Raw genomic sequence first — 12,049 nt, 5'->3', positions numbered from 1 at the left:
TGACATACTGGTTTACTCTCGAAGTAAGGAGGAGCATAGCGAGCACCTACGACGAGTCCTAGAAACCCTACGATCGGAGAAGCTATACGCGAAGTTCTCTAAGTGCGAATTTTGGATCCGAAGAGTCGAATTCTTAGGACATGTGGTTAGAGAAGAAGGAATCCACGTGGACCCATCCAAGATTAAATCTATTGAGAACTAGTCAGCACCAAAGACGCCTACAGAAATTCGCCAATTTCTAGGTCTTGCTGGCTACTATCGCAGGTTCATTCAGAACTTCTCCCGGGTCACAAAACCTCTTACAACATTAACCCAGAAGGGTGTGGCCTTTGACTGGGGAGAGAAACAGGAGAAGGCATTCCAAACCCTGAAACGAACCCTATGCACCGCGCCGATATTATCCCTTCCCGAAGGAACAGAAGATTTTGTAGTATACTGTGATGCGTCTAATCAAGGGCTCGGTTGTGTTCTGATGCAACGAGGTAGGGTCATCGCCTACGCTTCGAGGCAGTTGAAGACACACGAGGTCAACTACACCACACACGATCTCGAATTTGGAGCAGTTGTATTCGCCCTTAAGATCTGGAGACACTACCTGTATGGTACGAAGAGCACGATATACACCGATCACAAAAGTCTCCAACACATACTCAACCAGAAGGAGCTTAATATGAGACAACGACGATGGGTCGAGTTACTCAATGATTATGAATGTGAAATTCGTTATCACCCGGGTAAAGCCAATGTAGTACCAGACGCCCTAAGTCGGAAAGAATATTCTGGTCGAAGGGTCAAATCACTGACAATAACCATCCATTCCCACTTATCCGCCCAGATTCGAGAAGCCCAGATGGAAGCCTTAAAACCAGAGAACATGCTGAACAAAGCTTTGAGGGGAATGGATAAGAACTTTGAGATCAGAGGAGACAGAGTTTATTGTTTCATGGACCGAATCTGGACCCCAAAGTTCGGTGGTTACCGAGAGGTGGTCATGAACGAAGCTCACAGGACCAAGTACTCCGTTCACCCAGGGTCGAACAAGATGTACCTTGATCTCAAAAATTTATATTGGTGGCCAAACATGAAGCCGAGATCGCTACCTTTGTGGGCAAGTGTCTGACTTGTGCCAAGGTGAAGGTCGAATACCAGAAACTCGCAGGTCTACTACAACAGCCCGAGGTACCTAAGTGGAAATAGGAGATGATTTCTATGGATTTCATTACCAAATTACCTAAATCTCCGAGTGGGTACGATACCATTTGGTTAATTGTTGATCGATTGACGAAATCCGCCCATTTCCTGCCGATCAAAGAAACCTTCAAGATGGAAAGACTCACACGAATCTACATCCAAGAGATTGTTCGATTACATGGTGTTCCTATATCTATTATCTCTGATAGGGATAGTAGGTTCACTTCGAGATTCTGGCAATCACTGTAGAGTGCCTTAGGAACGAGGTTGGACATGAGTACAGCCTACCATCTGCAGACCGACGGACAAAGTGAGAGGACTGTCCAAACTCTGGAAGATATGCTACGAGCCTGTGTGATCGATTTTGGTAAGGCGTGGGATACCCACTTACCCCTTGTCGAGTTTTCCTACAACAACAGTTACCACACGAGCATCAAGGCAGCTCCATTCGAAACCCTCTATGGCCGAATGTGCAGATTCCCTCTGTGTTGGGCTGAGGTGGATGACACTCAGTTAGCTAAAGGACGAATTCCTGACAGCACTCTCACAGGTCCCGAGATCATTCGAGAAACGACCGAGAAGATCGTTCAGATTCGTGAAAGATTGAAAGCTGCTAGAGATCGACAGAAAAGCTACGTAGACAAACGAAGAAAACCCTTGGAGTTCCAAGTGGGAGATCGAGTCCTTCTGAAAGTCTCACCCTGGAAAGGCATGATATGCTTTGGAAAGCATGGAAAGCTAAATCCAAGATACATAGGTCCTTTCGAGATTCTCACTAGAATCGACCCTGTGGCATACAAACTTAACCTACCCCAGGAACTCAGTAACATACATCCTACATTCCACGTCTCAAACTTGAAAAAGTGTCTATCCGACGAAACTCTTGTAGTCCCACTCGACGAGACCGAGATCAACGAGAGCCTCAATTTTGTGGAAGAACCGATGGAGATCATCGATCGAGAGGTTAAACGAACGAAACAAAGCCGCATCCCTATAGTGAAAGTTCGTTGGAATGCCAAACGAGGACCGGAGTTCACTTGGGAGCGAGAGGATCAAATGAAACTTAAATATCCCTATCTTTTTACTTAGTTAATTGTAATAACTTAGTTGCTTGAACTATAATTTCGGGACGAAATTCCCCTAACGGGGGGAGAATGTGACAACCCGACACTTTTACACTACGAAATCGATCCAAATATCTATAATTCACTCGAATTTTAGCATCTTTTAATAGAAGGTTGGGTCCGCACGAGTGCCTTAGGATCAATATATCATAGATATGGACATTAGGAAGAGTTAGTAAGGGTGTTGCATCACAAAATCCAACCAAACACACCAAGAGAGGTGTGTGCGGCCAGCCAGCCGCACACCCAGCAGCAAACTCCTCCAGCCTCACACTCAAACCCTATATAAAGTGGAGGACCCCTTTCCATTCACTTTTGGCTGCATCCTTTCTCTCTCTATAGTTTCTCTCTCTAGAAAACCACCCAAGAACACTTATAATGCCTCCAAAACGTGAAGAACATCATCATTCAGCTTGTCATAGAGGTAAAACACTTGAATCCAAGCCCCAAACATGTAATGTTCTTCGTGTTCTTCATCCCATGAAGGAGTGTGGCCGCACACCCTCATCAGGTGGCCGCACACACTCAAAACACCCTCCAAAGTGAGAGTAAAGCCACACAATCGACACATAGGACTCAAACAAGGAGTGTACGGCCGCACACACCCTGTACGGCCGCATACTCTAGTGTGCAGCCTCATACACCAGTCTGGCCGCATTCCTCAACCGCACACTCACCTTTATGGCCATATACACACCCTAATACCCATATTTGGCTTTAAACTAGCATAGATCATTGGGTATAGAATATGGGACACTTAGTCTTAGTGATTCCAAGCCCTTAGGAGGGATTTCCTATCATGTTTAGTCATGAAACACCTTAGCTTTAACTTACATATATGTCATCATATGATTAATAGGGGCTACTTGCGTTCAGAGCATCTGTTGACACTCGACACTCATACGAATTGCACACTCGAACCCTACTTTAAACAGTGAGTTCATACCCCTTAATCAACCTTTCAAATGTTTTAAATGCTTTTATGGGGGGGGGGGGGGGGGGGGGGAATACAAGTTGAACCCAACAATTTATAGTAGCAATCCCATGTGATTTGTAACTTACAATCATTAAGGATATATATACTTTTAACCGTATTTGCCATCAAAACTGCTTTCAATATTTTCAAACTCATTTTCATGTTAAATCCTTATAAAAACTATTTTCAAACTCTTTTAAAAATTCTTATGTTTCAAAAATATATCCACACCAATATATTTATATAAATAACTCACCTTAGTACCTGTTCTTGTTTGCACCTGCTCAGTCTTCCGCTTCGTGCGGGACTCCAACTCCATCTCCCTTTCACGGGCCTTCTCAACCATCTCATTCAGTGTTTTGCACCCTGTGAAACTCACAAACTCCCGAATGTCCTCCCTCAGCATAGAGTGATATCGGGTCCTCCTCATGTCCTCATCGGTCAAATACTGAGGAATCAACAAAGCTCGCTCTCGAAACTTGGCGGAAATTTCCGCCACAGTCTCAGTAGTCTGCTGTAGATCATGAAACTCTCTCACCATTCGTTGCACCTCAATAGGTGGTGCAAACTCCTGATCAAAACGTCGAACAAACTCAGCCCACGTCATGCTAGTCACACCAGCTGTCCCCATCTGACTAGTAACCTCGCCCCACCAATCTCGAGCCCTGTCCCTCAGCATACAGGAAGCAAATCCGACCTTTGCCTCCCCAGGGCAAGAACTCGTACGCTGAGCATTTTCAATGTTTGCCACCCAGCGTCTACTCATAATGGGATCCCTGGCCCCTGAAAACTCCGGAGCTCCACATGCCTTGAACTCCCTAAACAAGGAAGTTCGGGCTCCACCCTAGCTCGCAGAAATATCGACCCTGAATTCTCTAAGTCTCTCCTCCATGATCTCCATCACGCCCTCCTTGACCGTCCCAAAGATGACTGGGGTAGCGTCAAGGATGCCCCTCGTAACCTCGGCCGCGATCAGCTCGCGCAACCTCTCATCTATACCGTCGGTAGGGCCGCCTGACCCACCCCCAGATCCTGATCCCGATCCCGATCCTGATCCTGGTCCCCTTGCTCCAAATCGTGTAACCACCATGCTGAACTGTCATAACACAAACATAAAGATCAGGATTCCCACATCGAGATTGTATCCATACCAAGCTCCTTTGGAATTCCCAGATAGAACATGGGTTCGGGTACGGGTCCTGTGCTTCCAATATTATGGGCACAGTACTACCTTCCACACCTACCCGTACCTTTCCCCCTGCTTTACCCAATACCTCCAAAACTATCATAACCGAAAAACTATGACTCACAGTCCTCGCAAGATTCAATCCCTGAATACCCTACGATTGTCCTGCTCACAACAATCATACCAATCACTGCAGGTTGCTATTAGGCATGCAAATTATACACAGAAAGGATCAAATAGAATTTTGAATAAGAGATTCTACCCTAAAACACATCCGAACAAGGAAAAGGAAATAAGGCAAAATCACTCATTCTGAGGCTGCAACTCCTAATCGTATATAATTTTTTTAGCATACACTTAGCAATTTCACATAGATCACGCGCGTTGTACTCTCTTCTTTTGGACTAAAAGAAAATCCTTTTTAAGTTACTTTTGAAAACGTTTACCATTTCCTCAGTTTGAGTCTTGACACATCTGAGGATGTGTCCGAATCTCTCAAACCAAGGCTCTGATACCAATTTGTAACATCCCAAAATTTACAAGGAAATTTTTCGTTTTAATAAGTAATCCGAATACATATTCCATAAGTTTTCAAAACATTTGTTTCCAAATCACATTCATTACATCATTGTTGTATTTTATGAAATCATCAGAGAGTCCCCAAAACTTCCAAAAGAGAGATATAGTACACGCCACGCCATCATGCCTTGCCTTTTCCCTTAGGCTCCGAAGTACCTGCAACAATCAACAACTTGTAAGCAAAACGCTTAGTGAGTTTCCTAGAGCATACCACACAATCACATACCCTGATAGCCATAGGGCTACCCACATCACACATAAACCATGCATACATTCAACCTGTAATAGTGTCATGGGCTACCCCACATGGTCTTTACCTAGGACTGCCATGGGCTACCCCACATGGTCTTACATCTAGTGCCATGGGCTACCCCACATGATCTTCACCTAGGACTGCCATGGGCTACCCCACATGGTCTTACATCCAATGCCACGGGCTCCCCCCGGGGTCTTCATAAGACATGCAATCACATAGCAAAGCAACACAAAGTATCTATCACATCTACTGTAATCACATAATGGGCCTGCCTTGGTGCCTTAGACCCATAGGTATGGTCAGAAGACTCACCTGACACGTATGCTGAACTAATACTTTTTCGACTAGATATGCTCCACGAACTGCTCCAACTCAACTACCTAAAAGTGTCATATAATCCCCATTCATTAACTTTAAAGTCCGCCCTGACCACTTCCGTTAGGATCAAGTCAATAGTCCATGTTGTCCCTAACTCGCCGAGTGCTACAAGTGACTCGCCGAGTTTCACGGGATAACATCTACTTGCCGAGTCATCGAGGTGACTCGCCGAGTTCATGTGGTCTCGACTGATAATCTAAGGTCCACTCGTCGGGTTTCCTTGCTTGCCACTCGACACGTTTGTGACCATTGAATCAATTGGGGAGTCTTACTTAACTTGTCGAGTTGTTCCTTCAACTCGTCGAGTTCTAGGCAATCTTCATCCAGCTCACTGAGTTGTTCATCCAACTCATCGAGTTCATAGCAATGTTCATCGGGCTCGCCGAGTTGTTCATCCAACTCGCCGAGTTCATGCCTGCCTTCATATGACTCGCCGAGTCTCCCCCTGAGACTCGCCGAGTCCTATCAGATCTCGAGCCATACTGACTCCTTTGAGCCATGCAATGCTTCCAGATTACAGATCTAGGCTCCTGAGGCATGCTTTTCACGTAAAGTTGCAAAGTTTACGTGCATGCAAGGCTCTAAGGCCTTAAAATAGCAAATCTACGCTTGGGATTGAGTCATACACTTGATGGAAGGCTCATGCTAGGCTAAATGGATAACTTTATGCACATCAAGGCCAAAAGGAATCCAGATCTGAAGTTACAACTCCAGATCTTGACTTAAACACAAAGTCCCTTTCCTAGAATCCATGCACAAAAGGGTTTTGGAAGGAAATGAACCAAGGAACAGCTTAATACCTTCAGAAAGTGTTCCACAAAGGCAGGTCTTGAATCCCCACAAGTCCTTTGCTTCTTTTAACTTATTTCCTCAAGTGCTCCCTTCACCAAATCTTTCCTTTTAGCTTAAAAATCACCAAGAACACACTCACACTCGAATCAGGGTCTTTAGGAGGAAAAGAACTGTAAGGGGGGGGGGGGGGCTAAGGGAGGCTTATGACCCCTTTAAATAGGGTGCAAGGCCCCGAAGTTTAGGGTTTCATCTGCCAGCATCTACTCGTCGAGCCCCATAGCGAACTCGGCGAGTAGATCATTAAACTTCATTGGCAAACCCGCTACTACTCGACGAGTAGGGAGGCCAACTCGCCGAGTAGGTACTAGAAAGACAAACCAAAATACCTTTATTAATTCCTGAGGATCAGGGCCTTACAAACCATCTCACAATGTCTAATTTTTTTTATTAATCTCAAGGGAACCAACATATATATATATATATATATATATATATATATATATATATATATATATATATATATATATATATATATATATATATATATAGAGAGAGAGAGAGAGAGAGAGAGAGAGAGAGGGAGGGGGGGAAAGAATCATTTGAGAACTCATAGTTTCCCGAGAACTAAAAGTGGAACGTTAGATCAGTTATTTGTATGGCTTACATGATTAATGGCAAAATTTGTAAATATTAATAAGTTTAGTGGGATATCAGGTTTATTAAAAATAATCATGAGATTAAACTCGGTAGAAAAATGTTCTATCCTTAAGATAGGTAACCTACAGATTACTACCCCAAAACCATCGTCGTCCTCACCAACCCCCTTCTCTCTCACCTTGATATTCCCCCAAATTCAGATTTTCTCTCCTCTTTCTCTATTGACATCCCCTGTTTCCAATAAAATTTTTAGGAGGTGTAAATGCCTGGAAAGAATTTTATATAATTGACAAGGAGATTCATTTAAACATATGTTCGCAGACTACAAAGGTTGACGAAGACGAAGAGTTTTTGCATCTACACATCGAGAGGTATGAATTCTCTTCCTTCAATCTCTGCATTTCCATTGTAATCGCCGATAATTATCATTTTGTTTCATGTTATCGTTTATGTGATGTTTATCTGTGATATTCTGTTTTGCTTTTCATATTCGTTTCCGTCTTTCCGATGATTTTCACTCCGAACGATGTATAAGCTAGTTAGGTATATTTTTAGGTAGAAAAAATCATTGTAAATTCCACTCTTTGTGCATGCGGAAGCTAAGATTTTAAATTGATGTTAAGATTTATTCGTTTCAACTATGACACTATGTGTTTAGCTTGATTTCGTCATCGATTTTGTTTATCTTCCGTCGATTTTTATGGAGCGTAAAGTTCTTTGTTGATGTTAACGTAAAATTTTATTAAAATTTGTCTCTGATTCGTAGCTGAAATCACTCTGTTTGACAATCAACATTAAACGCAATTGTTATTGCAATGGAAGGAGAAATGAAGAAGGTGATGAATTTCTGTGATCGATGATATTGTGATTGATTATCGTTGAAATGTGAAATTAGGGTTCTTTGTTATCATCTGTGCGCATCTTAGTATTGATTTTGTTGTTTAATATTGTTCAGTCTTTTGTTAATAAATCACAAAAAGGGGAATCAATTCAAAAGTGAGGTGGAAGCTTAGAATCAGGTTTCATAAGATAAGCTACTGGAAATCTTCAGAGGTAAGAACAAGAAGAAGACGATACAGAAATTGATGAAAAAAGGAACAAAATTATAATCTCACAATTTGAATATCCATCAAGAAGATACAACCAATGGTGCTAAAAGCAGAAAGTTACTCAAATATTCTCAAGGGTAAAATAGTCAGAAAAAGTAGAAAAGTACACAGATCTCAGTCAACTTACCAATGTTGCTAACACTGCAAGCCATGAAGCATCAAGAGAGAGAAAAAGGAGAAAAGCAAAGGGTAAATGTGTAATTTTGAATCCCAATGATAATACTTAAGCAATTCAAGATCTTCCTACACAAATGGATACAATTATCACTAAATCTCTTTCTAAAAAACTCATCATTGGTAGCATACAAATCCTCATTGATTATTCCTACCTTAATGGAATCCAAATCATGAAAACTCATGTTGCTACGTCAGCAAAAAAGTTTCTGATTCATGATGTAAATGGATTGTTGGCATATATTATTTCTCCCCCTCCAAAAGATCTCAAATCAGATAAAAATATTTCAAGAAGAGCAAGTATGATTTTATCCCACTTTGTAATTATTAATTAAGGTAAAAATATCTTTTTATGGTAATTTAATTTATTATCCTTTTTATTGTGCAGTATTCAAGAGCCTTTTTTTGGATTATTTTTTTTAAGATTCATTATAATTGATTTTATTATAGAGCCCTTTTTATTATGCAATATTTTCTATTTTGGTCAAGTATAATGGTTTTATCAAATAACCGCTCCATTAAAACACTATTTTTTTTTTGCATGTATCCCATATTCTACTGATTTAATTATGCTCATAATCTTATCTAATTAACTGTATATAGCTAGTGTTTGATGATCATGCCTAAAATAAAAATAAACACAAATACTTGGATTCCTCAATAGACATTCTAATTTAATTTCTAAACAGTTTAACTTGATTGTGATCATAATATTACAGAGCAAATATGGTGGGGTAGCATCATGGGAACCAGCAGGATCATTAGAATGGTTGAAGGTATTTTAGTAAATTTTAAAAAAAAAAGTTTGTTAGGTTAAAAAGAATTGATATTTATATTTTATACTCCATCATAGATTGTCAATCCTACAGAGTTCTTTGCTGACATTGTCATTGAACACGAGTAAGATTCCTAAATAACTTACCATTTGTAATGCCCGTGTTTCTAGGTTAGGCATTACTATTAATGTGATAGTCTAGGTTAACCTTTGTAACTCATTTTGAAGAAATGAAAAGGAATTATGTGAATATTATGTGAATTATGTGTTTTATGCTTAATTATTAGGGTTTAATTAATTAAGAATAAAATTGAGCGTCAAAAAAAAAAAAAAAAGATTAGATAAGACCGATATCTATTAAGAAATTTGTAGTGGTCGTGACAAGGATTATGGATATATAAAGAATACCAAAATCCGAGTTATAACGAAGAAGCTATGACCTGTCGAAGTTTCACGACAAAACCGGCACGGTGCCGAATGTCGTAAAAAGTGAGTTTTTGATAAACTACTTTTTAGCCTTAGTGATCTAAACGAAAGTCGTAATGCTCGTTAAACCGAGAATATGTATAAAAAGAACGCCCAAATCTGACTTCGTATGAGGAAGTTATGATTTTTCGAAGTTTCAGCTTAACAGTAGACAACTAAAAACTCGAATTTTAGATCGAGTGATTTTTAGCCAACACAACCTAAACGAGAAACGAAGGTCTCGTCAATAATAGCACAACGGTAAAAAGACAGACGAAAACGGACGTCGGATGAAGAAGTTATGAATTTTTATGGGATTTCCTGTCCCGGTCTGTTAAAAATAATAATATAAAAATTAAAGTCAAAATTAGCCGAGGAAGTCTAAACGGAAGTTATAGAGCGTAATTTTACCTACGCGTGCATATAAAGAACGTCAAAAACGGAGCTCGTATGCGAAAGTTATGGATTTTAGATGTTTTGGCGCGAAAATCGAGAAAATTTACCAAAACCGAGGAATTTCGCATACGTGGACTTCGGCCACGTCACCCTCGCTTAAATCATGCCACATGTCCGAAATCTGCTAAGTCATCCGAAGTCGTGGCGCATCCGAGGAGTGACGCGTGTGCAGCCTAGTCCGAGCCTCGCAATGCATGTCGCGTGTCCGACCTTCGCACCAGCTATCTCCCTTTCCTCCTGCTTCGGGTCCGACCCTCGGACCTACACTTTGGTCCAATCAGCGATCAGCAGCGAGGGCTCGCACGTGCGAGCCATGTGCTGCCCCCTTCGGATCTACTGCCGCGTGGCTTCTCTCCAGCTGTCCGATCAGAAGCCTCATCCCTATAAATAGAAAGGTGCGAGACCTCTCGGGGATAATTTGGAAAATTGCCATTTTACACCCCTAAACTGATATTTCTTCCATTCCAACTCCCCCAAAGCCCTGGTATTATACCAAACATCCGAAATACGCCTTGATGTGCCCAAGAAGCCCGATAAATTTATCTTTTTGGTTTCAAAGCCCAACCTTCACAGAGCCCGGTTTCTCAATAAAACTCCCGGTTTTATTAGAAACGATCGTTTTAGGAAACGAACTGGTGCCCGATTATCATCTAATCATGTGAGTGTGTAGTCACTTTCATCTTACACCTAGATATGAAATATTTTCTATAAAATACGTGCTATGTGTAATTATATTAAGTGTTTATTTGAGGTGACTGTTGAACAGATGTTTCATACAAGTTTTAAACTGTATATGTATTTTATCTACAAATATGTTGGGTAGAACATGGGTAGACAAAATAGTTGATGTGTGTTAAAATGGTGAGAGGCCTCGATGTTGTTGTTGTAGTCGTCTAGCGGAGTATAGATGACGACCACAGACTTTTCTTGATAGTCCAGTGGCACACTAGCAGGTTCGCAACTTGTAGGTGTTGATGAACTAAATGTTCATTAGCGTACTCCAATCCCCCTCATGGTTACATTTAGGACATGTATGGCTGAGGAGACCCCTTAGCAGTAGTGTCCATCCCGATGATATTCCTTAGGCTAGGTCCCTTGTGATAGGTGTTTAGGGACGTAAAGTGAGGACAACGGGAATGGGTAATCAGGGTTATTGTTGATTGGTGAACTTAATAAGTTTATTATTATTGTGGGTTGAAAACCCTATATGCTCACCAGGCTTCCAAGCCTGACCCACTCAGCTTTTTATTATTACAGGTTGTGGACCCCGAGCATAGTCGGAGGATGATGAGAGATTTTTGGATTATAGGCCAGTAGTTGTAAATAACTGTTGTAAGGCTTATAATGTCTTGTTTATGCTTTTGATCTGTATCGGAACATGACATCCCGATGTTTTAATATGAAATGAAACTATACATTTCTTAAAGAAAGGTTTTGATAAACTTTTATCAAGTTTTGTTTTGGGGACCAATTACGCAACATCTTTTAAAAGGATTTCTCTGATTTTATTTAAAAAACATAAATTAAATCGGTCTTTTTGGCTGAGAAATTAGGGGATGTCACACCATTTCAATATCTTCTTTTAATTTACTATGTCTCTCTACAAGAAGTGTTGTATGAACAAAGACATAAATGGCCATTTTACCCTCTCAAGAGACTTACAAAATGTCTTGACTAGGTATGTTGAGTGCACATCATCAGCAATGCAAGCACTAGTTTTGTTTAAAAAGTTATACTCATAACATAGAAGAAAAGAAATAGAAGGTTTCCTCACATGTGCAAGTGAATACTTAAAGAAAATACAAATGCAAGATCGATCATGGTTTGTTTTTTTCATTAAAATCAACTTTTTCTAGTTTTTAACAGATGAGAGGATTTGACAGAGTGCGGGTCCCGAAAAAAAAAGATATAGTTTTTATTCGTGATTAAAT

General features: G+C 40.7%; 1 long non-coding RNA gene across 2 annotated transcripts; it reads left to right on the top strand.

The window, feature by feature from the left end:
• The first annotated feature begins 7,301 nt into the window (after nucleotides 1-7,301).
• On the top strand, nucleotides 7,302-11,412 carry LOC145012531 (uncharacterized). 2 transcript variants are annotated; one of them, XR_013664565.1, is made up of 4 exons: nucleotides 7,302-7,510; nucleotides 8,095-8,437; nucleotides 9,142-9,198; nucleotides 11,376-11,412. It is a non-coding gene; the product is annotated as an uncharacterized LOC145012531 (long non-coding RNA). The 2 variants fall into 2 exon arrangements; XR_013664564.1 differs by lacking the exon at nucleotides 11,376-11,412 and having other exon boundaries at nucleotides 9,142-9,439.
• The last annotated feature ends 637 nt before the right edge of the window (nucleotides 11,413-12,049 follow it).

This window comes from Lactuca saligna, chromosome 8 (assembly GCF_052625555.1).
Source record: "Lactuca saligna cultivar CGN05327 chromosome 8, ASM5262555v1, whole genome shotgun sequence".
NCBI classification, from domain to species: domain Eukaryota; kingdom Viridiplantae; phylum Streptophyta; class Magnoliopsida; order Asterales; family Asteraceae; genus Lactuca; species Lactuca saligna.
This window is presented reverse-complemented; position numbering and strand designations above follow the sequence as displayed.